The sequence below is a fragment of the Panthera tigris genome, chromosome A3, assembly GCF_018350195.1.
Source record: "Panthera tigris isolate Pti1 chromosome A3, P.tigris_Pti1_mat1.1, whole genome shotgun sequence".
Classification (NCBI taxonomy): Eukaryota; Metazoa; Chordata; class Mammalia; order Carnivora; family Felidae; genus Panthera; species Panthera tigris.
In genome coordinates this window covers 119,051,739-119,076,990 of record NC_056662.1, presented here as the reverse complement: position 1 = coordinate 119,076,990, position 25,252 = coordinate 119,051,739, and the positions used below count along the sequence as shown (strand labels likewise).

At 45.1% G+C, this 25,252-nt stretch overlaps 1 pseudogene; it reads left to right on the top strand.

Moving 5' to 3' along the window:
- The first annotated feature begins 7,614 nt into the window (after positions 1 to 7,614).
- Positions 7,615 to 8,151, top strand: LOC102951698 (annotated as a pseudogene).
- Positions 8,152 to 25,252: the final 17,101 nt, after the last annotated feature.

Genomic DNA, 25,252 nt, shown 5'->3' with positions numbered 1-25,252 from the left:
GGGAAGGAAAATGGTGCAGCTCTTTCAGAAAATAGCTTGGCAGTCCTGAAAATATTACACATGAAGTTATATGACCTAACAATTCTACCTCTAGGTACATATATACCCCAAGAGACTTGAAAATAAATGCCCACACAGAAACCTATACACAAATGTTCATAGTCTTACTCATTATGGCCAAAAAGTTAAAACAACCCCAAACTCCATCACCTGATGAATGGATAAACAAAATGTGGTACATCCATCCATTCAGTGGAATCGTATTTCGCAATAAAAAAGAACAGTATATGTTATAACATGGAAGAACCTTGAAAACATTATGCCAAGTGAAAGAGGCCAGTCACAGAAGACAGTATAGTATATGATTCTATTGATATGGAGTGTCCAGACGAAACAAATTGACAGAGACAGAAAGCAGGTTGGTGGATGCCGGGAGGCTGGAGGGGTTGGAGGGATTGGGGAAGGACTGCTAACAGCTATGGGGTTACTTTATGAGTTGATGAAAATGTTCTAAAATGATTGTGGCGATGGGCACACAAACCTGTGATTATACTAAAACCACTGAATTGTATGTACACTTTAAATAGATGAATTGAAAGGTATGTGAATTATGTCTCAACAAATCAGGCTCTTTGAAAAAAGAAAACTATAAAAACAATCCCAAAAGACACAAAAGTATACTCGAAAGAGACATCCCTTGGTTTCGGTTAAAATAGCTCAACATTGTTAAGATGACAGTTCTCCTTATGTTCATTTGTAAAGTTAATATGATTCCCCCAAAATAGAAACAAGCTTTTTTCTTGTTTTCTGTAGCGAGACAAATTGATGCCAACGCTTTTATGGAAAAATAAACACACAAAAATCACTAGTAAAACACTGAAATGAGATATGAGAGATGACAAATATCAAAACTTACTGTGGGGCGTCTTGAAAGAAAATAATGTGGTTCTGGCAAATGAATAGGCAGACCAATGTAGCAGAATAGAAGGTACAGAAGTCAGTACAACCACCTAGGAAATCTAGTATATGATAAGCAGTCAAATGGCTGAGGAAAAGAAGGACTTTTTAACATGATGTTGGGATGACCATACAGCCATATAGAGACTCGCTCTGTTGGTGAGGTTATGGGAAGACAAATACCACTACAGAGAAGGGGAAACAGTATAACCCCTCTGAATGGGGCATTTGCCAATATCTAATGAACGGTTTGTGCATTTACCTTTCAACCTAGCACTCCAACTTCTAGGAACTTACCCTAAAGACATCTCCAGAAATAATATGCATGCTTACATATGTCCCTTCTTCACTGTACCATTATTTGTATTTGTAGAATATTGGAAGCTACCTAAGTGCCCAAACAGAGAAGACCGATTGAAGAAACCATGATACTTACAGTCAATTCCTAGGAAGCAATAAAAAGGAGTGAGGAATATCTTTATGAGCTGATTTATAATAATTTCCAGGGTGTATTATTAAGCTTTAAAAGCAGGGGTGCCTGGGTGGCTCAGTCAGTAAAGTGTCCAGCTTCAGCACAGATCATGATCTTGTGGTTCGTGGGTTTGAGCCCCGCGTCGGGCTCTGTGCTGACAGCTCAGAGCCTGGATCCTGCTTCAGATTCTGTGTCTCCCTCTCTCTCTGCTCCTCCCCAGCTCATGCTCTCTCTCTCAAAAATAGATAAACATTAAAAAAAGTTTTTTAAAGCAAGGTGCAAAAGCAAATCTCTAGTATGTTACATTTTGCGTAATAAAGACAAAAATAAAATAAAATGGATTTGCTTCTTTTAGTAAAAGATCATCATAAGAAAAATAAATCAGAAAACAATGAAATTGTTTGCCTGTAAAAAATTAGGTGAGGAAACAGGTAGAAAGGATAACAGAGGGAGGGACAATTTTGAGGGTATCTTTTGGGGTAGTTTTGCCTTCTGGATGCATGTTTATGTTATTTATATATGTTCAAAAATAAAATTAAGGGGCACCTGGCTGGCTCAGTCAGGAGATCATGCAACTCTTGATCTCAGGGTCATGAGTTCAAGCCCCATGTGGGGTATAGAGATTAATTAAATAAAGTTTAAAAAAAATAAAAATAAAATAAAAGTTAAAAAAAAAAAACTAAATTAAATTAAATCAGCAAGCATAAGAAAAAATTTTAAACCTGTAACTAGATGCAAACGGAAACAAATAAACCCAACTGGGTGTCAAACGAATGACGTAGCCACATGAAGAGGGAGAAAGAAGTAAACCAAATAATTTGTATATAGGACTTAGATATACCTTTAGTTGAATGCAAACCATAAGCTAGGGAAAGAATACCAGGAAAAGACGAAACACAGTGGCCAATAAACATTTAAAAATATTATCTTTATTGCTAAATTTACAAATTAAATTAGCAAAATATTTGATATTTAATATCCAGTGTTAAAGAGTTTTTTGGAGAATATAAATTATACAACCTTTCTGGAAAGGGATTTGGAAATATATATCATTTTTTTTAACGTTGATATCCTTTGACCCAGAAATCCAAATCCTTGAAACTTTTTTTATAAAAATATTTAGTGATGTATAATTAAATCTATGCATTAGAATATCTTACCAGAGCTATTTCTAAAAAATAAAATTGAAAAAATATATGCAGGTACAAGACTTTGATTAAATCACAAGATAGCCATGAAATAGAAGGTGCCACAGTCATTAAAATAACAGTGTAAAAGAATGTTTCATGTCATGGAAAAGTACAAAATGGTATGTGTAGTATGATTCAAATTTTGCTTGACAATATGTGTGAGAGACAAACAACCCAAGAGGAAAAGGGTCAAAAATATGAGCAGACATTTTACAGAAGGGCAAACACATATGGCAAGTGTATGTATGAAAAGATCCTCAAGTTCTTTAGTATTCAGGAAAATGCAAATTAATACTACAATATTATAAACCCACTAGAGAGGCAGAAGTTGTAAAGTCTGACAATTCCCAGGGGTGCCTGGGTGGCTCAGTCGGTTGAGTGTCTGACTTTGGCTCAGGTCATGATCTTGCAGTTCTTGAGTTCAAGTCCTGCATCAGGCTCACTGCACAGAACCCACTTCAGATCCTCTGTCCCTCTCTCTCTGCCCCTCCCCAGGTTGCTCTCTCACTCTTGCTCTCGCTCTCTCTCTCTCAAAAATAAATAAACATTAAGAAAAAAATTATGATGATGATTCCAAATGTTGGACAGGAGGTTGATCAGTTGGAAGCTCTTATGCACTGATTCCCGGGAATGTAAATTGGTGCAGCTAGTTTGGCAATGCTTCATGAAGCTGAAATTTTGCATGCTTTGTAGCCAATGATTTCACCCCAAAGACTTCTTGACACATTTTCCAAGAGACATGTACAAGTGCTGCTCATAATGGCAAAAGACTAAGAACAATCCAAGTGACCAGCAAGAGAAGAATGAATGCATAAATTGTGCGTATCTCCACAATGGAAATATTAAGCAACAGCCACAGTGAAAGAATTGTATCTACACAGAACAGCTTGGATAAAGTGACCCAATGTGCTTTTGAGTGAAAAAAGCAAGAGACGTATGATTACAGCATGATACCATTTTTATAAAGCTTAAAATCAAGTAAACCCAAACAATTTATGAATTCACTTTTTAAATCCACAATTTATAAAATCACTTTTATAAAGGAAGGGAATAATAAACCCAGACTAGGAGAAAATAGTTACCCTGTGAGAGGAAGGCTGGGAGAGCATCAGGTAGTTAATTGCAGTAGTAAATTACAGTTATTGCCAATTACTCATAATGTTTTGTTTCTCAGTGTTTGTGTTTAAAAAAAAAAAAAGTTAGAGGGAAAAAGTTTGTAGGGTGTGTGTGTGTGTGTGTGTGTGTGTGTGTGTGTTGTCTTCCTGAAGAAAAGATGGGAAGAACAGAAACCAAAATATTAGCAGAGATTATCTCGGGGCGGGGTGGGGGGGATTAGGAGTGATTTTAATTTTCTCTGTATTTGTTTATATTTTCAAACTGTTAAATGAGCATGCACTTTTTTGAGAACAGGAAAAAATAGTTTTCAAAATCTCTCCTAGAACCTGTCTCATTTTCATTTGGCAGCTTGAACATCCAAGTCTTAATTTCCACGGTTATAAATTATCCGAGGGAGAGGTACGCAGTGGAATCTCCAAGGTCGTTTGTGACACCAAGTTTGGCCAGGTAGTGAGCTGACAGCAGTGGAAGTAAAGCTACAGAAGGATGTTAGCGAGCTGCGTGGGAGGCCAGACGCCTGCCAGCTGAGCGTCAGTGTGGGCAACAAGAAGATAATCACAGCTCAAGGAAAATAATTTAATGAACCTGAAGACCATTTCTTGAAGTTAATCCACAGCCCTGCCCTTCAATCCCCACCAAAAATCCCTAATAACATGCAGATAAGAATACTGGAAACAAAATATCACAATCCCACCTTTGTATCAAATTATAGTAAATTCACGCCATAATGAGTGTCATTCTGTTCTCTGGCACTCACGGACGATGTGAAAGGACTGGAAAGGGTTCAATAGAGAGTAATTAAAATGACAAGCAGCAAGAGTGTTCTTTACATGATGACAAGCAAAAACCAAACTCTGGCCTTCGGGGGAGGATGAGGGCTTAGATGCGACATGCCAAAGGTGTGCACAGTCGGATCAGACGCGGTCACCAAATCTTGTAATCCTGGCAGGTAGGGCTGGCTGATGGTGGTTGAAAGAGGCAAATTTGGAAGAGATAAATGGGAAAGGCTGTTTTGCACAGTGGGTAACAATGTGGAAATCCTTCCCCCCAGAGGCTGAATCATTGGTTCTCGGTCTTGTCCAAACGTGAAATGAAGACTGCACAGAAGACCAACTGGGAGGCTGGCTAGGGACGGGATGGCCAGGAAGAGGGCGGTGCTAAGACAGGGGTGTTCTCACTCTTCATAGTATCATGTGAGGTCTGAGTCTGTGACAAATTGCATGGAAAACCTTTATGAATGAAACTTTCTGGGGTGCCTGGGTGGCTCAGTCAGTTAAGCGTCAGACTCTTGATTTCGGCCCAGGTCATGATTTCACGGTTCATGAATGAGAGCCCTGTGGCGAGTTGTGTGCTGACAGCTCAGAGCCTGCTTGGGATTCTCTCTCTTCCTCTCTCTCTCTGCCTCTCCCCCACTCCCTTGCTCACTCACTCTCTCTCAAAATAAGTAAACTTAAAAAACAAAAATAAAAAAGGGACTTTGTAAGATTTACATTATGGATAGCAATCGTGTTCTTCAACAAAACTGTCCAGGATGGTGCCGGGATGAAGAGACAGCTACACTGAGCCGCCAGGGTATTTTCTGTGTGCCGATGATCACGCGAAGAACTCCCATCCTGCCCTACGGAGGGAAGCTCAGGAGGCCGAAGCTCAGGAGGCCAGAGCTCACAAGGCACATTAGAGAACCTCGAGAATTTCCCCAGGAAGGCAACCCAGGGGCCACAGTCTCCAAGGGAGGGTATCTCTTAGGTTTTGCTGGTTTCCCAAAGGCTAATTCTTTTTGTGGTGTTTTCAGACACCTCCAAAGATCAACAAATTCCATGTTGACCGAACTAAGGTGGCTCGAGATTAGCAAATCCAGCTGTTCTCAATGTACCACTCACCTGGTATGCTTTTGGAAAAAGCCCCTACATCTCGGACCCATCCTAGACGAACTGCATTTTTTTAAAGTGCCTGCAAGTGATCGAGTGTGCAGCCAAAGTGGAGAACCACCGAGCTTCTCCATTAAAGTTAAAGTTAGTTATTTGAAGAGGTTCTGATTGTAGGAAGAGGGCAAAGGGCATTTGGGGACGAGCTCAGCGGAAGAAGCAAGGTGGCTCTGCCAGCTCCCCAGTGCCCGCACGTGCCTGCGTGCAACCCCGGGCTGTCCCCGCACGGGTGACAGGGGCAGGCGTGCCGAGCTGCTTCACCTTCCTGAATGTCACCAGACCGCCTTGGACATTGGAAGATAAGTTTTTCAGGTCCCTGCTGTCACATGAGGGAGGACAGAGAAGAGAGCTATGCGTGCCCCTTCCTCTTGTAGGCGCTGCCTCTGTGCTCCTCTCTAGAACCAGAGAGAAGGATGCATGAGCCCAGCAAGCCCCAGGAACAGGAATGTGCTTTCTTGTCACCAGTGCTGAGCTGTCCCATCTCTTTTTTGCTTCTCCACATTTACCAGTTTCCTCATCTTGCGGTTAGCCCCTTCTGCTCCACGTCAGCACAATTACGTTCCTCCTCTCAGCATTTCAGCGCTCAGCCCGTGGCAGCCTCCACCTCTTCCTGTTCCCCATAGCGACTCCTTCTAGGGCTTGGATCACTACTATTGAGTGCTTCTCTGGGCCTACTCAGGGGCTTCTGTGGCTTCAGTTCAGGTCATAAAAAGGGTGCTTCGAGGATTGGTTAGGACAACTGTATACCAGGAAAGTCCTTCATTTTCCTCACATCGCGAAGTCTCCATCGTTTGCAAAGTTGCCCGAGCAAAGAGCCCAAATTGCAGAAAGGAAAAAAAAAGTCACCCTTTGGAACTGGAGGGGCCACAACAGCTATAGCAAACCACGTGGAACGCAAGGAGGGCCAAGTCCCACACTCCGTGTTGGCAACTGCCCGGCACTGCCACCCGGGGCTCTGGGCTCCCCCTTGGCAGGACAGCCTCCCACCTCCTCCATTTCTCCCTTAGGTATGCAGTACTCGCTCTTTAATGCCCTGCATGGAAAACCACTGTAGAGTGAGGAAACTTCCAGAAACAAACTTCACCCACAGTCTCAGGTACCCACATGACCCTCAGTGTCATTTGCTGAGGCTTTTAAAGGCATGTCTATCACCCCACTTATTTTCCAATCTTTTTTTGTTCCCCACCTCCAGATCTACGTACTCCCTTCCGCACATTGAGTGTTAATTTCCTACCTCATTCACTGGACTCCGTACCTTCATAGATGCTAATACCACTTACATCATCCTTTACTGTCTCCATCAATATCTGTCCATACCCTGTTTCCAGATCTAACTCAAACGTCACCTTCTCCAAGGAGATGGCTGTCTTAGAACTAACTTCACTGCATTCTGACCATGTCTGTGTTGTACCTCCTACCCCGCCAGGCCCGGTTGTAGTGTATTGATTTTTACATTTGTTGACATGTTGATTAAGTAAGTAGTTTGGGTTGTTTCATATACACCCATTATGCTTCCTCAACTAGATTTCAAGTTCCCCAAAACCCAGGACTCATGGTCCAAACACAAAAGAACTGTGGCTATAAGAGATGAGATGTAGGCCTTGGGTTTGGGTTGGACCTCAGAGGGTCTGTACCTGGCCGGGATGCCGGTGTTACATGTGATTATGATGGATGAGACTGTACTCTATATGTAGACTATCATATCTTAAACATTCTCACCAGTCAGCATCCTTTCACGGCTCTTCAGAAATCTGGAAAAGTCATGTACCTGAGGAGGTTGAGAACCTATGTTTGGTGTTTGGTGAGAAACCTCAAAGAAGAAAAACATGCCAACACTACACAAATTACAATGCCCTGCACTGTGTTTCTAGGACTTTCTCACTAACAGCTAATATTTAATGAACACATACTGTATATGAGCCTATGAAATAGAAGGTAGGATAGAAAACAGACCTGGAAATTATCTGCTTAAAGAAGCTTACAGACCCTTCCTCAGGTGGCTGGGAAGATGGTGGACATTCAGACTGAGCCTGCCTACCAAAAGCAGCTGACCTTCTTTCACAATGAGAAGAGGATCCTGCTTAGAGAAATTGGCAAGGAGAAGTTTCCACAATACTACAAAAACAGTCTGGGCTTTTGAGATGCCCACGGAGGCCACTGAGGACACCTATAGTGACAAGAAATGCCCCTTTACTGGTAATGTCTCCATCTGAGGGCAGATTCTGTCTGGTGTGGTGGCCACGATGAAGATACAGAGGACCATTTTCATCCACTGAGACTACCTCCACTGCATCCCAAAGTACAACCGCTTCAAGAAACACCACAAGAACATATCCATGCACCCGTCCCTTTGCTTCAGAGACATCCATGTTGGCGACATTATCACAGTGGGTGAGTGCCAGCTCTCAAGCAAGACTGTGTACTGCAATGTGCTCAAGGTCACCAAGGCCACTGGCATCAAGAAGCAACTCTGGAAGTTGTGAGACTAGACGCCTGCCCACACCAAAGAAAATAATTTTCCCAGTCAAAAAAAAAAAAAAAAAAAAAACTTACAGATGACAGTGAATTAAACAGAAATGCTGACTTTAAAGAGAGACTATGTTAAGTGCATTTATTTTTATTATTTTTTTGAAGAAATGCATTTCTTTTTTTATATTTCATTTATTTATATTTAAATGTTTATTTTACTCTTGAGAGAGAAAAAGAGAGAGTGCAAGCAGGGGAGGGGCAGAGAGAGGGACACAGAGGATCCGTAGCAGGCTCCATGCTGTCAGCACAGAGCCCAATGCAGGTCTCGAACTCAGGAATTGTGAGATCATCACATGAGCCAAAGTTAGACACTTAACCAACTGAGCCACCAAGGTCCCCCTATTTATTTATTTTTGAGAGAGAGAGAGAGAGAGCGTGAGAGCGTGAGAGCGTGAGTGGGGGAGGGACAGGGAGGTGAGAGAGAATTCCATTCAAGCTCCACGTTGTCAGAGCCCAATGCGAGGCTTGAACCCACAAACCTGAGCCAAAATCAAGAGTTGGTTGCTTAACTGACTGAGCCACCCAGGTGCCATAGTGTATTAAAAAAAATTTTTTTTAATGTTTATTTTATTTTTGAGAGAGCGCGCGCGCAAGCAGTGAAGGGGCAGAGAAAAAAGGGAGACACAGAATCCGAAGCAGGTTCAAGATTCTGAGCTGTCAGCACAGAGCCCAACACAGGTTTAGAACCTACTAACTGCGAGATCATGACCTGAGCCAGAGTCAGACACTTAACCGACTGAGCCACCCAGGTGCCCCTCAAGTGCATTTTAGTAGAGGTTCAAAGCACTAGGAGAGCCCAAAGGAGAAGACCCATTCAGTCTAGAGGCATGGTAAAGTAGACTGTAACAGTGATGGTCCCCAATGGGTCATGCCTCGTGGTGCATGTGCCCTTGTGTGTTGGGACAAATGGCACACATGACAGAAGCAGAGGCTTGGGAAATACTTGCACAGTAGGACTTGCTCTCTTGACACACTGCCCTGTGACCATAATGTAAGGAAGCCAGTCTAGCCTACGAAGAGGCCACAGGGAGGAAAACGGAGACAGTCTCACTGTTGATTAGCTCCTACTGCCAGATGTGGAGTGAGGCCATCTAGGACATTCCAGTCCGGTTGATCTTACAGTTTAAGTGCAGCCACGTGCTCTAGTGACACCAACAAAGGAGCCTCCCAGTTGACCTGTGAAGATGAGAGGAATAATAATTAAGACTCAAAGTTTGGAGTGATTTGTTTCGCACCAATAGATAGTGTACAGAAACTGATACCTGGAAGGAATTAGCACCTTAACAAAAATATGAAACATGTGGTATTGGCTTTGGATTGTGTGGCAAAGGAAGGCTGGGAGGGGGGCAGGAGGTTTTGGGGGGAAATCTACTGCAGGAGGGGAAAGGCGGCACCTGTGTCTTCTAGCAGCGAAACGGCCCCAGCAGGAATTTAGAAGGTAGAAAACTGGCCTAATAAGCTTATGATTCGGACTCGGGGAATTTCCAGGCAGAATGTTAAAAGCGTAAATTGTCTTTTTTAGCAGCTTTTGCCATAAGGGACAGCAAGGAGGAACTGTTCAGCATCCCAGCAGAACTTAGAAGGAAGATGGGAGGTGTGGGGTGTGCTGGCTACCAGAGTCAAGTGTTTCATATTTCTAGTCTCTCTAACCCACAGGAGTCTCCAAGGAAGACATGGATGTCTTCAGGGTAAAGATCAAATCAAGTTTGAGGCTGTGACTCTTTGTTAAGACCTCAGAAAGATATAAGGTGGTGCTAGTAGCTCTCTCTGGAAAAGGAGCTTCTAAGAATCTTGAGGTCATTTGCCCTGTGGCTCTCTGACATGCTGCCCAAAGTGGAGGGAGGACCATCTCTAAAATAAATGTGGGAATGGCTTTTGTCTAACAAAGTAGACTCTTCTCTGACAGATTAAAAAAAAAAAAAAAGCCGACATCGTTTTAGGGGAGTCCTCGGACAGGGAGAGTTCAAAGTGAAAAAAGCCTCCCTCCCCCCTCAGCTCCACACGATCTAAGGGCAGAAAGAGCTACTCAGCTGCAGACACAGTTCTTACAGACCCGGAAGAGTATCTCCGAAGCTAAGAGGCACAGAGAACAATCGACTGAGGAATCACTCCCAGCGAGCTAGCAGGGCCCTGGAGCACGAGCATCCTTACCTCCAAAGTAGAGAGCCTCGACAACACGGATCCTGCTCGGTTCAGAATTGCCCAGTCACTGTGTGTCTCCCTCCACTCCCTCCTGGGACTTGAGTGTTTACCAAGGTCGTCCAGCCCTCTCTCACCACTGTGAGATGTGAGGCGAGGAGATGATTCTCTTTTTAGTTCACCGTCCTTGACCCAAGGGGACCCAGGGAGGAGCTGCAAGCGAGGAGCCTTGCACAAACCGGAACCTGATTGGATCCGGTGAGCCTGGGGCCCTGATTGGATGAGGCGTGTGGGCACCTGTAAGAGTAAGGGTATCCCACGTGCAAGGGATGTGAGCCATTTGTTAGAGGAGTGGTCCTCTTAACCATGCCTCCCAGTATACCCACTAGGTATCTCCCAGTATCCCCGCTGTGTGTGTCTCCCTCTCCCATAGACTTTCAGTGCGGCCTTGGGATTTGCTTTGGCCAGTGGGACAATGACGCACCAGAGGCTTGACGGGCACTTGCACGTTAGAACATCACCCTGAGATGCCACGTAAGGAAGACCATCGGCTTACTGGAGGAGGAGAGACCACATGAAGGGGAACTGAGGTGCCCCAGGTGTGAGCGAACAACTGCCAGACATCTTGACCATCAGCCCCTCCAGCCCCTCCTACCCTATGTTGAATGAGTATGTTCAGGTGAAACCAGCAGAGGAACTACTCAGTCAATCCACAGAATTATGGGAAATTCTACATCATTGCTAGTTTGAGTAAAAAGTTTCAGGATGGTTTTGTTAGGCGGCAATAGATAACTGACTCATGGGAAGATTTAAAAAAGCCTTCTTGGAAGAGCTGGTACTTAAAGATGAAAGAGTGAGAGCATAGAAGGCCACAGAAAGGTTATCCCTGGCACCGCAAGGTAGGAGGCATGGGGGTAAGCGTAGGCATGGGGGAAGGGGGAGGACAGGGAATTACAGGCCGCTTCATGCTTAATATGCCACAGTCTGTGGGAATTACACCCAGAAGGGGTAAAGAAGTCCCCCTTTTTGGAAAATAAGTCTTCCATTACTCATCAGAGGTCTTGGCTTAGCTGTGGGGGTCTTAGAGGTCTGGAGCTTTCCCACTTCTATTGACCAAACATATGCCATACAGGAGATTGTCCGGGTTGGCGGTGGCCAGAGGACAACGCGCTGTCACTTCTCGGCTGCATTAATGGGAAAGAAACAAACACCCACACTGCACCAGCTGGACGTGGCTCAAAGGCCGGGGGCAGTGTCCGGGGCTCAAAGGCCAGACACTCAAGGCTTACTGTATATGTGCTATTGTTTTCAGACCATGCAATGCTGAACACTGTACATAATTTCTCTGGGTTTCGTGTCTTCATTTGTAAAATGAGCAGGTGTCTGCCAACTCTGAAAGCCTATATAAGGTCCTAGGAAGATATTTTAATGCATAAATAAATATGTAAGTGCCTCCCACATAGTAAGCAGCCAAATATTTGTTGAATCTGAGTAGGCATTAGCAACAAAATGGACTCTGGTAGCACTGAAATACTATTCTCTGTAAGTCAGTACAACACTCTTGGAATGCAAATGGGAATAAGAATCAAGAGTCATAAAAATGTTTGTTCTTTGACTTTATCATCCCATCCTTGGGAATTTATCCCAAGGAAATAATTAAACATACGATAAAAGCTATATGCATCACCACCAATGTCAAAAAAAAAAATTCAGCACCAATCTGAATATGCAATAAAAAGATAAATTATTGCCTGGGCAATATTATATAGCCATTACAAGAAATATTCTGAAAGGTGTAGAATCACAGGGAAGTGTTCAGGATTCCCTAATTAGGGGAATATGATATATATATATATATATATATATATATATATATATACACATTTAATATATATTATATATATTATGTAATATATATACACATTTAATATATATTATATATATTATGTAATATATATATATTAAATATATATTATTTCCGGAGCTGTATAAAAATGGACCCTGCCAGAAAGAAACATGCAAACATGAAAATCGTTGTATAAAAGAGCTGAGATCATAGTGAAGGTTTTTCTTCTTCCTTATATGCTGCCTTTATAGTAAAGTTTTTTAAAACTTCATTGTCCCTGCTCTTCACCCTGGTGAGTAACCAGGTGTTCCTGTGGGAACAAGAGAAAGCCCACCACGTGTGCTCTGGGAGTGGCCTGGGGCCTTCCACGCCGCAGGAGCCCTGACAGAGGCACAGGCCCCTCCTGATAGCATCCAGGAGACCCACCAGGGACGCAGAGGGGCTGACCAGGAAGAGGGGCAAGCTAGCAAAGGGTAATTTAGACTCTCTGTAACTCCATCAAAGGAAGAAAGTAGAACAAGGCCACGGTGAGAGACCCTGAGGTGCCCCACGTTGTGCCAAGATGGTTGTGGCAGGAGACCAGAGAACAAGGAAACGGCACTGCCCGAGAGGTGACCTGACCAAGTGTTTTGTTGGTGGAAACCAGAGAGAGGCACTGACAGAAGTGACATCGCCTCACCCCCCCACCCCCATCTGAAGTTAAGATCATCTTCTTCATTCAAACTAACCAGTAGTTTTGAGCATCTACTTTGCATAAGACGCTGAAGAGGACACAAAGATGACTAAGACAGGGTTTCTGCTGCAAGGAGCTGGCATCCCAGCACGGGGTGGGGGAGGGGGAGAAGAGAGAGAGAGAGACACAGACACAGAGAGACAGAGAGGATTATCCCACAAGGCAGAACACTTAAAAGTGGGGGAACCAGTGCTACCAAAGTCAGGAGGAGGAAGAGACCATGTCCGGCCAGAAGGATCACTTGCCTGGCCCTTAAAGGACGGGTTTTGTCGGAGATGACCCCTGAGGAGGTGTTTCAGGCTGTGGAGCCGGTGGAAGCCAGATGGCAGAGGTGGGGAAGCCCCTGGTGCACTTGGGCAGCGGTGAGCGGTCTGGTGAGGCTGGTCCAGAGCATGCAGAGCGAGGGCAGGGAGAGATTTGGTGGGAAGGGGGAGTGGAGCCAGGAAGGGTTCATAGCTCCAGTGGTCTGCTGGGCTGTGCTTTCAAATACTGGGTGGCTCAGTCAGTTAAGCATCAGACTCTTGATTTCAGCTCAGGTCATGATCTCATATTCATGGGATCAAGCCCCACGTCAGGTTCTGTGCTGACAGCGTGGAGGCTGCTCGGGATTCCCTCCCTCTCTCTCTCTCTCTCTCTCTCTCTCTCTCACTCACTCAAAATAAATAGTTTTTAAAAAGAGAGAAATACAAACTGAGGGTTGATGGGGGGTGGGAGGGAGGGGAGGGGAGGTGATGGGTATTGAGGAGGGCACCTTTTGGGATGAGCACTGGGTGTTGTATGGAAACCAATTTGACAATAAATTTCATATATTGAAAAAAAAAGTTAAAAATAAATAAATAATTCTTTGAGAAAAAAATAAAATAAAAAGAGAGAAAAAAGAATAAGGCACAGTGACAGGACCTTGGAGACAGAGTGGGGAAGACAGGAAGGAGTGGCCTGGCTAGGGAGGAGCCAAGAGAGCTTGATACAGCGGGGGTGTCTGCAGGTGAGCAGAAAGGAAAAGATGGGAGGAAGGTCACAGGGGCAGAACTGATAGGGTTTGGTGATTGACTGGTGTCGGGTGGGAGGAAGGAGTCGTAGATGATTCCAGGGCTAAAGCCCCCTGAGACAGAGCCCTGGGCATGCTGGCAATGGGGACAGGAAACAGGCTAGATGAGGAGGTGAAAGCGAAGGGTTAGCTTGGGAAGCAGTGAGTTCAGTGCAAGTGGCCCAGTCCAGCCAGAGGCTTGAGCGACCAGGCAGGACTTCGCGGGAGAGCCGGCCATTCAAAGGCTGTAGCTGCAGAGGCAGAAGTGTCCGACAAGAGGGCTGAAGGCAGAAACTCATGGCACAATCTGTTGACATCAGAGGAGAGGAAGCAAATGACGGAAAAGTGGCGGAACTGAGAGTGCAGAGGAGAGCAGGGTCCTAGGCTTGGATGGAAAGTGGCGACTGTCCTGTGCAGGGCGAGGCAGGGGCGGTGGTCTCAGAAGAAGAGTTGAGGGCGGGCAGAGGCCAGGCTGTGGGAAGCTGAAAGCACGGTCACAAAGTGGGGACAGGCTTTCTTAACTTTTTCATTACGTTTGGCAGTAAGGAGAGGAGGGCTGGGTGGCAAGCTGAAGGGGGTTCAGGGTCAAGGGAAAATGGGTTTTAGGGTGTATACCTTTGAACGTGTTTGTAGGTAAGAGATGGTGAAAAAGGGCGACGGAGCCTCACTGCCCTGGAGAAAAGGGGACTGGGCAGTGGTGAAGTCAGCTGTAGAAGAAAACAAGTACTTGGTCCTCCAAGTCAGTGCTGTTTAAAGACAGTTGTTTGTTGTTTTTTGTTTTTTTAATGACAGAAACTTCCCTCGGGCAAACCTTAATCAGAACCACAATATCCAGGGGCGCCTGGGTGGCTCAGTCGGTTAAGCATCCGACTTCAGCTCAGGTCATGATCTCGTGAGTTCCAGCCCCGCGTCGGGCTCTGTGCCGACAGCTCGGAGCCTAGAACCTGCTTTGGATTCTGTGTCTCCCTCTCTCTCTTCCCCTTGCCCGCTCATTCTGTTTGTGTGTGTGTGTGTCTCTCTCTCTCTCAAAAATAAACATTAAAAATTAAAAAAAAAAAAACACGCAATATCTAAAATCATTGATGCTGAGTTATAATAGGGAACTAGCAGGCCACGGAAGGCCCTCATCCTCCTGGGGCATCAGCTCCAAGCAAAACAGAAAGGGAGGAGACAAGATGGAGAAGAACATAAAGTCAGTGACAGAGAAAAGTGAGAGATCTTGCTGCAGGCTTGTGGGGATGTTGAAAAACTTAAAGCTTAATGAAAGAAAGAATTTGGAAGAGTCATGGTGGAGAATGAGCTACTGATAGCACTTGAGCTGGAAAACATGGGATTTCTGAGCAACAGGGAGGTCCCGACTGAGTTAGAGCCTGAATCGCAAGGACAGCTGCCTGGCACATGGCTTTCCTCCAGCAAGGCCACGGCTGCAGCAGAAACAGCCTGGGATGGTCATTATCCAGGTTGGGCGCTGGCACAGTCTGACAGGAGGCTGGGACATGAGGGCATCTGAAGAGCATTCAAGGGCATGGTACAGGGGGTCAGCCTTCTCTGGGGTCCCCTATTTGCCAAGCCAGACAACAGGGCCTTCCTTTATGCCCGGGGATGCACACCTTTGGCTGCGATTGGTGGGAAACAAGGCTCCTTTAAGGGACAGGACACCAACAGCTTTGGACTGAGATTTTCAGTGAAATATTCGGCACAATTTTAAAAATTATAGTAAATTGTACATGACATTAAATTTGCCATCTTAGCCATTTTACCAGGTACCGTTCTGTGGCATTAAATAATTTACATCCTTGTGCAATCATCACCACCACCCACTTCCAGAACTTTTCCATCATCCCCAACTGAAACCATCTGTACCCATTAAACACCACTCTTCCATTTTCCCCTCCATCCCAGCTCCTGATAACCACTGCTCTACTTTCTATCTCTCTGAATTTGATTACTCTAGGTGCCTCCTACTGGGGAAACCATACGAGGTTTATCTTTTTTGTGACCGGCTTCTTTCACTTAGCATAATGTCTTCAAGGTTCATCCATGTTATAGCCTATGCCAGGATTTCTGTCCTTTTTACGGCCGAATAATATTCCATTGTATGTGTACACATTTTGTCTACCCATTCATCAGTGAGTGGACACATGGGCTGACTCCACCACTGGGCTCCTGTGAATAACACCACTGTGAACTCTGGGGTACAGATATCTGTAGTCCCTGTTTTCATTTCTTCTGTGCATGTACCCAGGAGTAGAACTGTTCATGGCGTATTCTTCAAAATGATACACATAACTGAATACAAGTAGATCAATACAACTTTGACCAAAATCGGTGGCACTGGACGTGCAGAAGGTCAGAACAAGGAGGCCCGGGTGCCAGCACCTTGCCTGGGCAGGACTGATGGCAGCCGCTCACACCCATTTCTAGAGTCCTAGGCTAGGATGTCCGGTCGGTCTTTTAGGATTCAAGGCCTGACCCTAGAAGGATACTTGATTATTTCAGTTTCAGGAAAGAAAAGAGCCATTCCAGGCTTCCAAGGCACCATTTCTGGAAGCAAACGCACACACACAGCTGTGTGAAGCAGGAAGTTCACAGACAGCTGTGGTTTGAGCACAGGTGATAAGAACAGGTCAGTCCTAAAAATATAGCCCAGTTGTGAGGGGGCACCCTAGCCTTCCCTTTCTGGTGTTATTTATGGCTCAAAGCACACAGGCTTTGGAACCAAGACAGGCTTCTGTTTAAATCTGTGCTCCCACTAGAGTTGGCTCTGTTAGCTTGGGCAGGTCATTCTGTCCCCCTGATTCTCAGTTTCCTCATCGGTAAATTGAGTGGCTGAAAGGACTAAACGATAAACGTATGCATGAATGACCAACGCAGAGTCTAGCGCGCGGTGAACTCTCAGTAAATGTCGATTTCCTCCTTTTCCTACCTCAGTGGCCCCCCTGCCTCCACCCTCTTCTGGACTTCAGGAGCCTAGGAACCCTCGGCCTCTCTGGCACCTTCCCACAGAGCTTTAAGCTACCAGAAAAACAAAGAGGCAGAAACACTGCACCTTTGCCTTCTAGTGGTGAAAGAAGCCCATTGCAGGCACATGCAACGAAGTACACGTTCATACTTTATTGGTTGATGAGTCAGAGGTCCGGTCTAATTTACAAATGCATATCTGAGTCATCAGCAATACAGCACTGTAACTAGAGTTTACTGCTTACTATTATTCATGATTAAATACTATAAAGCAGGATAATTAGGAGGCCTCATTACATATATCACATTTATTTGGTTTGACTGACTGACTCCAACAGTAACTGTCCATATTTGGCCTCATGTTCATCCGTTTGTAAATGTCAAAGAGCTGATGGTTGAGAGGACTTCTTGAGCCCAGAGATATCATAACGTCCTAGATCAGAGTACGGACCAGGGCACGGTGGAGGTTGGGAAAGGTGTTGTTTTGGAGATGATTCATGAAGGACCCAAATGACTGAGGGTGAGACACACGTGTTGTTTTTCAGAAAGGCTGAAAACATGGGAGCTGGAAGGAGACTGAGTAGCTGCCAAACAAGGCATCCATAAGAGCTCCTGGGATGTCTGCATTCTGACTGGAGAGCAATGCTTTCACAGGCGGATGGGCTGGCTGAGGAGAAGTACAACTGGAGATAAGATGTGTTTGGAGGGTGGGGAGGACGTGGCTCCTGGGGTGGGCCTGGTAGCAGGTGAGAGAAGGCCCATAGAGTACAGGGTGGGGAGACGTTGACAAGATAGGAGAGCGTGCAGGTTGGTGGGTGTCACTCCAAGTAGCCACCTGGTGAGTTCCCCGACAGCCAGGCAGTATAAGGATGCAAAGTGGCCAGGGTCATGGTGGTTCATGAGCCAGTACTTGGGCCCAGCCAGAATCTGGGAGGCATGGGGCAGTCACACAGAAGCCCTGTTTCCCAAGAAGTGGGCAGGGTACACTGGTGGGGACCCAGCAATAGCATCAGGAGCACCTTCCAGCCAGAAAGTAGCCTTGACTACAAGTCCTAAGCTATGTCCAGAGGTTGTGTGTCTCACAGTTGCTCATTGTATCAGGGTAATCAGCATACTTGTCAAAATGCTAACTCCTAGGCCCCGTCCCAGATCTCTGGACCTTCATGGCATGGGGAGCCATGCATGGCATGGGGAGGAGGGATGGGGGGGTGCCGTGCTAAGAATCTCTACTTTCAGTACCCCTCCCCAAGGCGATTCCTATGTCTATGCCTAAGGCTAATCAGCTCTCCCTGGACCAGCAGTGGGATGATCCCAGGAAGTTGGGCAGGGCCCAGGGGCCATAGCTATGGGATAAAGGATGGGAGGAGCAGGAAGTCTGTACACTACCCACTCCACAAAGCCCAGCGGCAGCCATGCTAGTTCTGGAAACTAACAGAAGTTCTACCACGTGCTGACCAGTGGGCTCTGGCTTTTGGACCTTGATGGGATACCATGTGATTTCTGCAATACTAAAAATGACACATGCCTCAACATTTTTTTCTTATGTAAGATTTTTGGTTTGGGTTTTGTTTTTTGTTTTTTGTTTTTAAGATGAAGTGTGAGTTGATGTACATAGAACCAGGGCTAGTCTCGCGCAAAATAGGTGAATGGTTTGTTTCTGTCCTGTTATAAGCCCACCCCAAGGTACCCATTGCCTTCATGTGGCAGTGGGTACCAGCACCTTCACCATGGTCCCCCTTCCCACCCCACTAATGAGTACTGCATTCTCTGGCACTTTCTTCAACTACATGACCTTTGCAAAAACCTATACATGCAACGAGTAAGGAAGTGATATGTCATCTGTGATGCAATCAATTCAATGGATTAGGCAGTCTTTGAAACTACTATAAAGATTGTTTAGAAACGTAGGGAAATACTTATTAAATAGTATGTGTTATTAAGAAACCATAGGCACTAATCTCTCTGATATCGACCTTAGCAACATTTTCTAGCTATGTCTCCTCAGGCAAGGGAAACAAAAGCAAAAATAAACTATTGGGACTACACCAAAATAAAAAGCTTTTGCACAGTAAAGAGAACAATCAACAAAACTAAAAGGCAACCTATGAAATGGGAGAAGATATTTGCAATGATATGTCCAATAAGGGGTTAATATCCAAAATATATAAAGAATTTACACAACTCAACATCAGAAAAACAAATAATCCAATCTTTAAAAAGAACCTTCATGCACTGTTGGTGGGAATATAAACTGGTGTAGCCACTGTGGAAAACAATATGGAAGTTCCTCAAAAAGTTAAAAATAGAAATACCATATGATCCAATAATGCCACTACTGGACATTTACCCAAAGAAAACAAAAACATTAATTTGAAAAGATATGCACCCCCATTTGCAGCATTACTTACATCAGCCAAGATATGGAAGCAACCTAAGCATATCAATAGATGAACGGAAAAAGAAGAGGCAGTGTATATATACAATGGAATATTAGCCATAAAAATGAATGAGAAAAAAAAAAGAATGAGATCTTACCAACATAGATGGACCTAATGGGTGTTACGCTAAGTGAAATACATCAGAGAAAGACAGATGCCACACAATTACACTTATAGGTGGAATCTAAGAAACAAAACAACTAGGGGCACCTGAGTGGCTCGGTCGGTTAAGCGTCCGACTTCACCTCAGGTCACGATCTCACGGCTCGTGGGTTCAAGGTTAGAGCCTGGAGCCTGCTTCAGACTCTGTGTCTCCCTCTCTCTCTGCTCCTCCCCCATTTGTGCTCTGTCTCTCTCTTTCTCAAAAATAAATAAACATTAAAAAAAATGCTTAATGAAACAACTAAACAAACAAATGGGAAGAAAAGCAGGAATAAAAAAAAGAGCAGAAACAGACCCATAAATAGAACAAACTGGTAGTTGCCAGAGGGGCGGGGGGGCGGGGGGGGCAGTGGTGAGGAGGATGGGCAAAACGGGTGAAGGGGAGTGGGAGATACAAGTTTCCAGTTACGGAGTGAATAAGTCACGTGGGTGAAAGGTACAGCATAGGGAATTTAGTCAATCACGTAGTAATGGTGTTGCATGGTGACAGATGGTAGTTACCCTTGTGATGAGCCTGAATAACGTATAGAGATGTCAAATCACCACGCTGTATACCTGAAACTAACGTAACGTTGCGTGTCAACTATACTTCAACCAAAAATATGTGCTATTAAGTGCAGAAAATATCAGCATAGCTACACAAATATAAAAAAACAAAACAATATGCAAAAAATAGAACTTGTGAGAGTTGTAACCATCTTTGTCTCTTTAAAACCTTTTAAACCGTGTCATCGTGTTGCTGTCACTAAAAACCACCTTGCTACTAAGTACTGTCCCTTTTCTTCTCTGAATTGCAAAATAATAGACCGTGCTCAGGATTGAGACATTTAATCACAGAACGGTATGTGACTGCTGAGTCTTCACTAACCTTGAAAGGTCAGAAAGCATCCCGGTGAAATCCATGATCGATGGGCTGGCTGGCAGCTCTGAGCCCAGCCTGTTCTCAGCAACCGGAGCCCCAGCTCCCAGCAGCTTGCTAATGGTCTCCTGCAGGGGTAGGTGAGGGAGACCAGCCCCTTAGCAGCTGTTCAAGCAGCAGGCTGGGAGAAGCTCTGCCCACCGCAGGGGGCAGATGACCCTGGGCAGGGTGGTGGGAAGCGCTGACAGTCTGACTTTTTATTTGGACTAATTCTGGTTGAGCTCTCCCATGAGTACATTCAGGCCCCATCCCAAGGTCTACTCCCAGTGGCAGATTTCCACTCTCTGCCTGTTTGTAGATGGAAGGAGAAGCGGGGCTGAAAATGCCAACCTCCTTTCACAGCCTGTGAGGTGAGGGGAGCTGTGATAACACTCTATAAGTCCTCCTGGTGGAAACGCCAGGGGCTGGTCACTCCCGGGTGAACTCGCATGAAGTGGTGTTGCTATGCCAGGAAACGCAGTCAGAGAAACACTCACCGGAGAGTTGGTTTCCCCGCAGGGAGCTCAGTGAGACAGCAGAGACATCTTTCCTTGGGGAGAGAGGGCAGAAGGAGAATGCCGGTTCCCGGGATGTAATTAGAGATTCAGAGGACTTGGCTGGAGACGGGGAGCCCACGTGGGGTACACAGGGGAATTCCTGTGACCTGGAAGAGCATCAGAGCCACAGAGATGTTGGGTGCTGTGGAGAAGAAAGCTGGGGGAAGGTGAAGAAAAGCATCTTTTTCCAAGGGAAATGATGGAAGATACGATGCCGTTGTGAAGCTTCCCTTTACGGCCTTTGGCTCTTCCAATCCCTAGGAAGCTGGAGAATATAAACACTAGGGGCGCCTGGGTGGCTCCGTTGGTTAAGCATCTGACTTTGGCTCAGGTCATGATGTCAGGATTCGTGAGTTCAAACCCAGCATCAGGCTCTGCACTGACCATGTGGATCCTGCTTGGGATTCTCTGTCTCCTCTCTCTGCCCTTCCCCCAATTGCACTTTCTCTCCCTCTTTCTCTCAAAATAAACAAATAAACTTACAAAAAAAAAAAAGAATATAAACCCTCTATCATTGAGTTAATTCTACTCATGAGTCTTAAAAATGGTTCTGCAAAATGAAGACGAGTAAGAAGCCAAAAAGTTGCTGACTTGCAGATAAAAGAGTGGTCACTGAAATGAAAAATGCAAATTTCATATATAGTCTTAAGATTACATGGTCTGTTGCGGCTGCTTCCCCCTAAACTCAGGGTCTATAATCTGGGTACTGACAGGATGCATGCAGTGGGATCAAGCTTTGGCCCTGTTAGCACCAATGGGAAAGACATAATCCAGGCATGAACAACCAAAAGAAAAGAGAGGACGTTAATACACAATGTCTTTATGCTCTCTCTATAAACAATATAACTCTCAGTTCATGGCTACTAGTTTACTAAACTTTCAGTAAACAACTCTTACTCTTGAAAAGTAAGGAACAGGGGCGCCTGGGTGGCTTGGTCGGTTAAGCGTCCGACTTCGGCTCAGGTCATGATCTCATGGTCTGTGAGTTCAAGCCCCGCGTCGGGCTCTGTGCTGACCGCCCAGAGCCTGGAGCCTGTTTCAGATTCTGTGTCTCCCTCTCTCTCTGCCCCTCCCCTGTTCATGCTCTGTCTCTCTCTGTCTCAAAAATAAATAAACGTTTAAAAAAAAAAAAAGAAAAGAAAAGTAAGGAACATTCAATAAATAAATACATACATACAGGGGGGACCTGGGTGGCTTGATAGGTTAAGCAGTCGACTTCGGCTCAGGTCATGATCTCACAGCCCATGAGTTCGAGCCCCATGTCAGGCTCTGTGCTGACAGCTCAGAGCCTGGAGCCTGCTTTGGATTCTGTGTCTCCCTCTCTCTCTGCCCCTTCCCTGCTGGTGGTCTCTCTCTCTCTCTCTCTCTCTCTCTCTCTCTCTCTAAAATAAATAAACATTTAAAAAAATTTTTATTTTTATTTATTTATTTATTTTTTTAAATTTTTTCAACGTTTTTTATTTATTTTTGGGACAGAGAGAGACAGAGCATGAACGGGGGAGGGGCAGAGAGAGAGGGAGACACAGAATCGGAAACAGGCTCCAGGCTCCGAGCCATCAGCCCAGAGCCTGACGCGGGGCTCGAACTCACGGACCGCGAGATCGTGACCTGGCTGAAGTCGGACGCTTAACCGACTGCGCCACCCAGGCGCCCCTAAAAAAATTTTTAAATACACACATACATAAATGTGAGGAATGTATTTTATACATATTTATCTTTGAAATTTCAGTTACTAATACTGATAAAGCAAATTCAAGTCAAGGCTTAACACACAATAGTTTCTAAAGAAACTTTAGTACAACATACTAAAATTTATGGTTGCAGCTAGTACAGTACATAGAGGGAAATTTATAAATGCCTGGAGGTTCTAACCAGGCAAGAAAATAAAAGAAAGGGCATTCAGATCAGAAAGGAAGAAGTGAAGAAAAATTAGGTTCTAATTAATACTCTAAATATAAGTTTTATGGGTTCACTCATGTTCCTCAGAAAGATTTGTTGAAGTCTTAACCCCTAGACCTTAAAAGTTGACCTTATTTGGAGGTACCTGGGGCTCGGTCCATTAAGCATCTGACTTCAGCTAAGGTCACGATCTCGCGGTTTGTGAGTTTGAGCCCTGCATCGGGCTCTGCCCTGACAGTGCCGATTTTTCCCCTAGAGCCTTGGGAGAGCCTGGCCCTGCTAACACCCTGATTTCTGACTCCCAGGCTCTAGAACTGAGCGAGGATAAATTTCTGTTGTTTTAAGCCCCAGCGTGTGGCAATTTGTCACATAGTCCGAGGATACTAACACTATTATATACCTTCTTCCATCGACCTGAATTAAAGGACCCCCCAAGAAAGGTGGGAACCTACTGTTGGCAGAAATACACCCAAGTTCCCTGCCACATCCTTATCCCCTCTTTGGTCAGGAGCAGACCTCTGATGCTCTGTATATGGCCAAGGCCTGGGGAACCGGGGCCACCCACACTAAGCAGCTCAGAAAAGTAAGTGGATTCTCTTATCAACTCTCTGACCTCCCACGTTGTGACAGACTCTGTTTGGGTATTTACTCAATATCTGTTCCCCATTTCTTCCTCAACAAACAGAGCCCCACTGCTATTCAGGGATCTACTTGTCATTAAAGATAACCCTGTCCCCAGCACTGCTCAGGGGTGATCCTGATTAGTCCAGGTCAGTGCAGCGATCCTCTTGCTGATGACTGGTTTAGGGATGACCAAGTGAGGGGAAGCCTGCTGGAGAGCTTCTGCAAATGGTTCATCACTCTAAGCAGTGTCCCCTTCATCCATTGTACATTCACCATGAAGGCAGGACCATAGCGGGAGGAGAGCCAAGATCAAAGTTGAGATCCTGGGGGTGCATGAGTGTACAAGTAGGAAGACTGATTTTTCCAGGTGAGAGACGGTGGTGTCTTGGCCAGGGTGGCGACAAGTTGCTGGATTCTGGATATATTTTGAAGAGAATGGCCAAAGGACTTGGAGGCCAGGGATGTGGAGAATGAGTGAGAGAAAAAAAAACAGAGTCAAGGAAGACTCAAAAGTTTTTAACTCGAGCACAAGAATGGTTTGGTTGCCATTCACTGAGATGGAAAAGGGCCATGGGAGGAAGAGCTTTGGTGGGGAGCAGGGGCTCAGCTTTTGGAAGTTACTAAGTGTGAGATGCCACGTCTGAGCAGAGACATTGAGCAGGTGGTTAGATGTGTGTGGAGAACAGGAGAGGGGTCTGGGCTAGAGAGGCAAATGCCCATTGCCAGCATTTGGAGAGTAGTAAGGACATGGGACGGAATGAAATCACTATTGAGTAAGTCGAGAAAAGAGAAGTGGCCTGAGGCCTGAGCCAGGAGGCAGCACACAGACTGAGAAGGTACGCCTGTGTAGATAAGAAGAGAAACAACCCGGGGCGCCTGGGTGGCTCAGTCGGTTAAGTGTCCGACTTCGGCTCAGGTCATGATCTCGCGGTCCGTGAGTTCAAGCCCCGCGTCGGGCCCTGTGCTGACGGCTCAGAGCCTGGAGCCTGTTTCGGATTCTGTGTCTCCCTCTTTCTCTGACCCTCCCCTGTTCATGCTCTCTCTCTCTGTCTCAAAAATAATAAATAAACATTAAAAAAAAAAAAGAAGAGAAACAACCCTCCACACAAATACGTAAGAAAAAACACGAATATATAAAGTCAATACTTCGTTTTTTTACTCAATAACTGTGAATAGCAGTAATAATAGCTTCCTACCTGCCAGGCTCTGTGCTAGGGTGTCTCTGCATATTACCGAATTTAATCCTCACAGACCTCAGTAGGAATTTTTAAAATATTAATGAAGCAATTCCAAGGTACCATTACACAAACCAAACTCCATAAAAATGAAACCCTGTTTAGATGGGGCTGTGGGAGAACAGACGCCCTGGAACGGGGCTGGTGGCAATCTAGCTGGAGAGGAATCTGGCGGCAGCCTGACAGGAGCTCAAAAGTCCGTACACCTGTTGACTTTATAGCAAAAGGAAAAAGTAACTCTTAACATATGTTCATGGTAGCTCTAGCAATAACATTAAAAAAAAAAACAGGACAGTTAGAGAAAGACGAAAACCATAGGACTTCACTCATATGAGGACTTTAAGAGACAAAACAGATGAACATAAGGGAAGGAAAGCAAAATAATATAAAAACAGGGAGGGGGACAACACAGAAGAGGCTCATAAATATGGAGAACAAACTGAGGGTTCCTGGAGGGGTGGTGGGAGGGGGGATGGGCTAAATGGGTCAGGGGCATCAAGGAACCTACTCCTGAAATCATTGTTGCACTAGATGCTAATTTGGA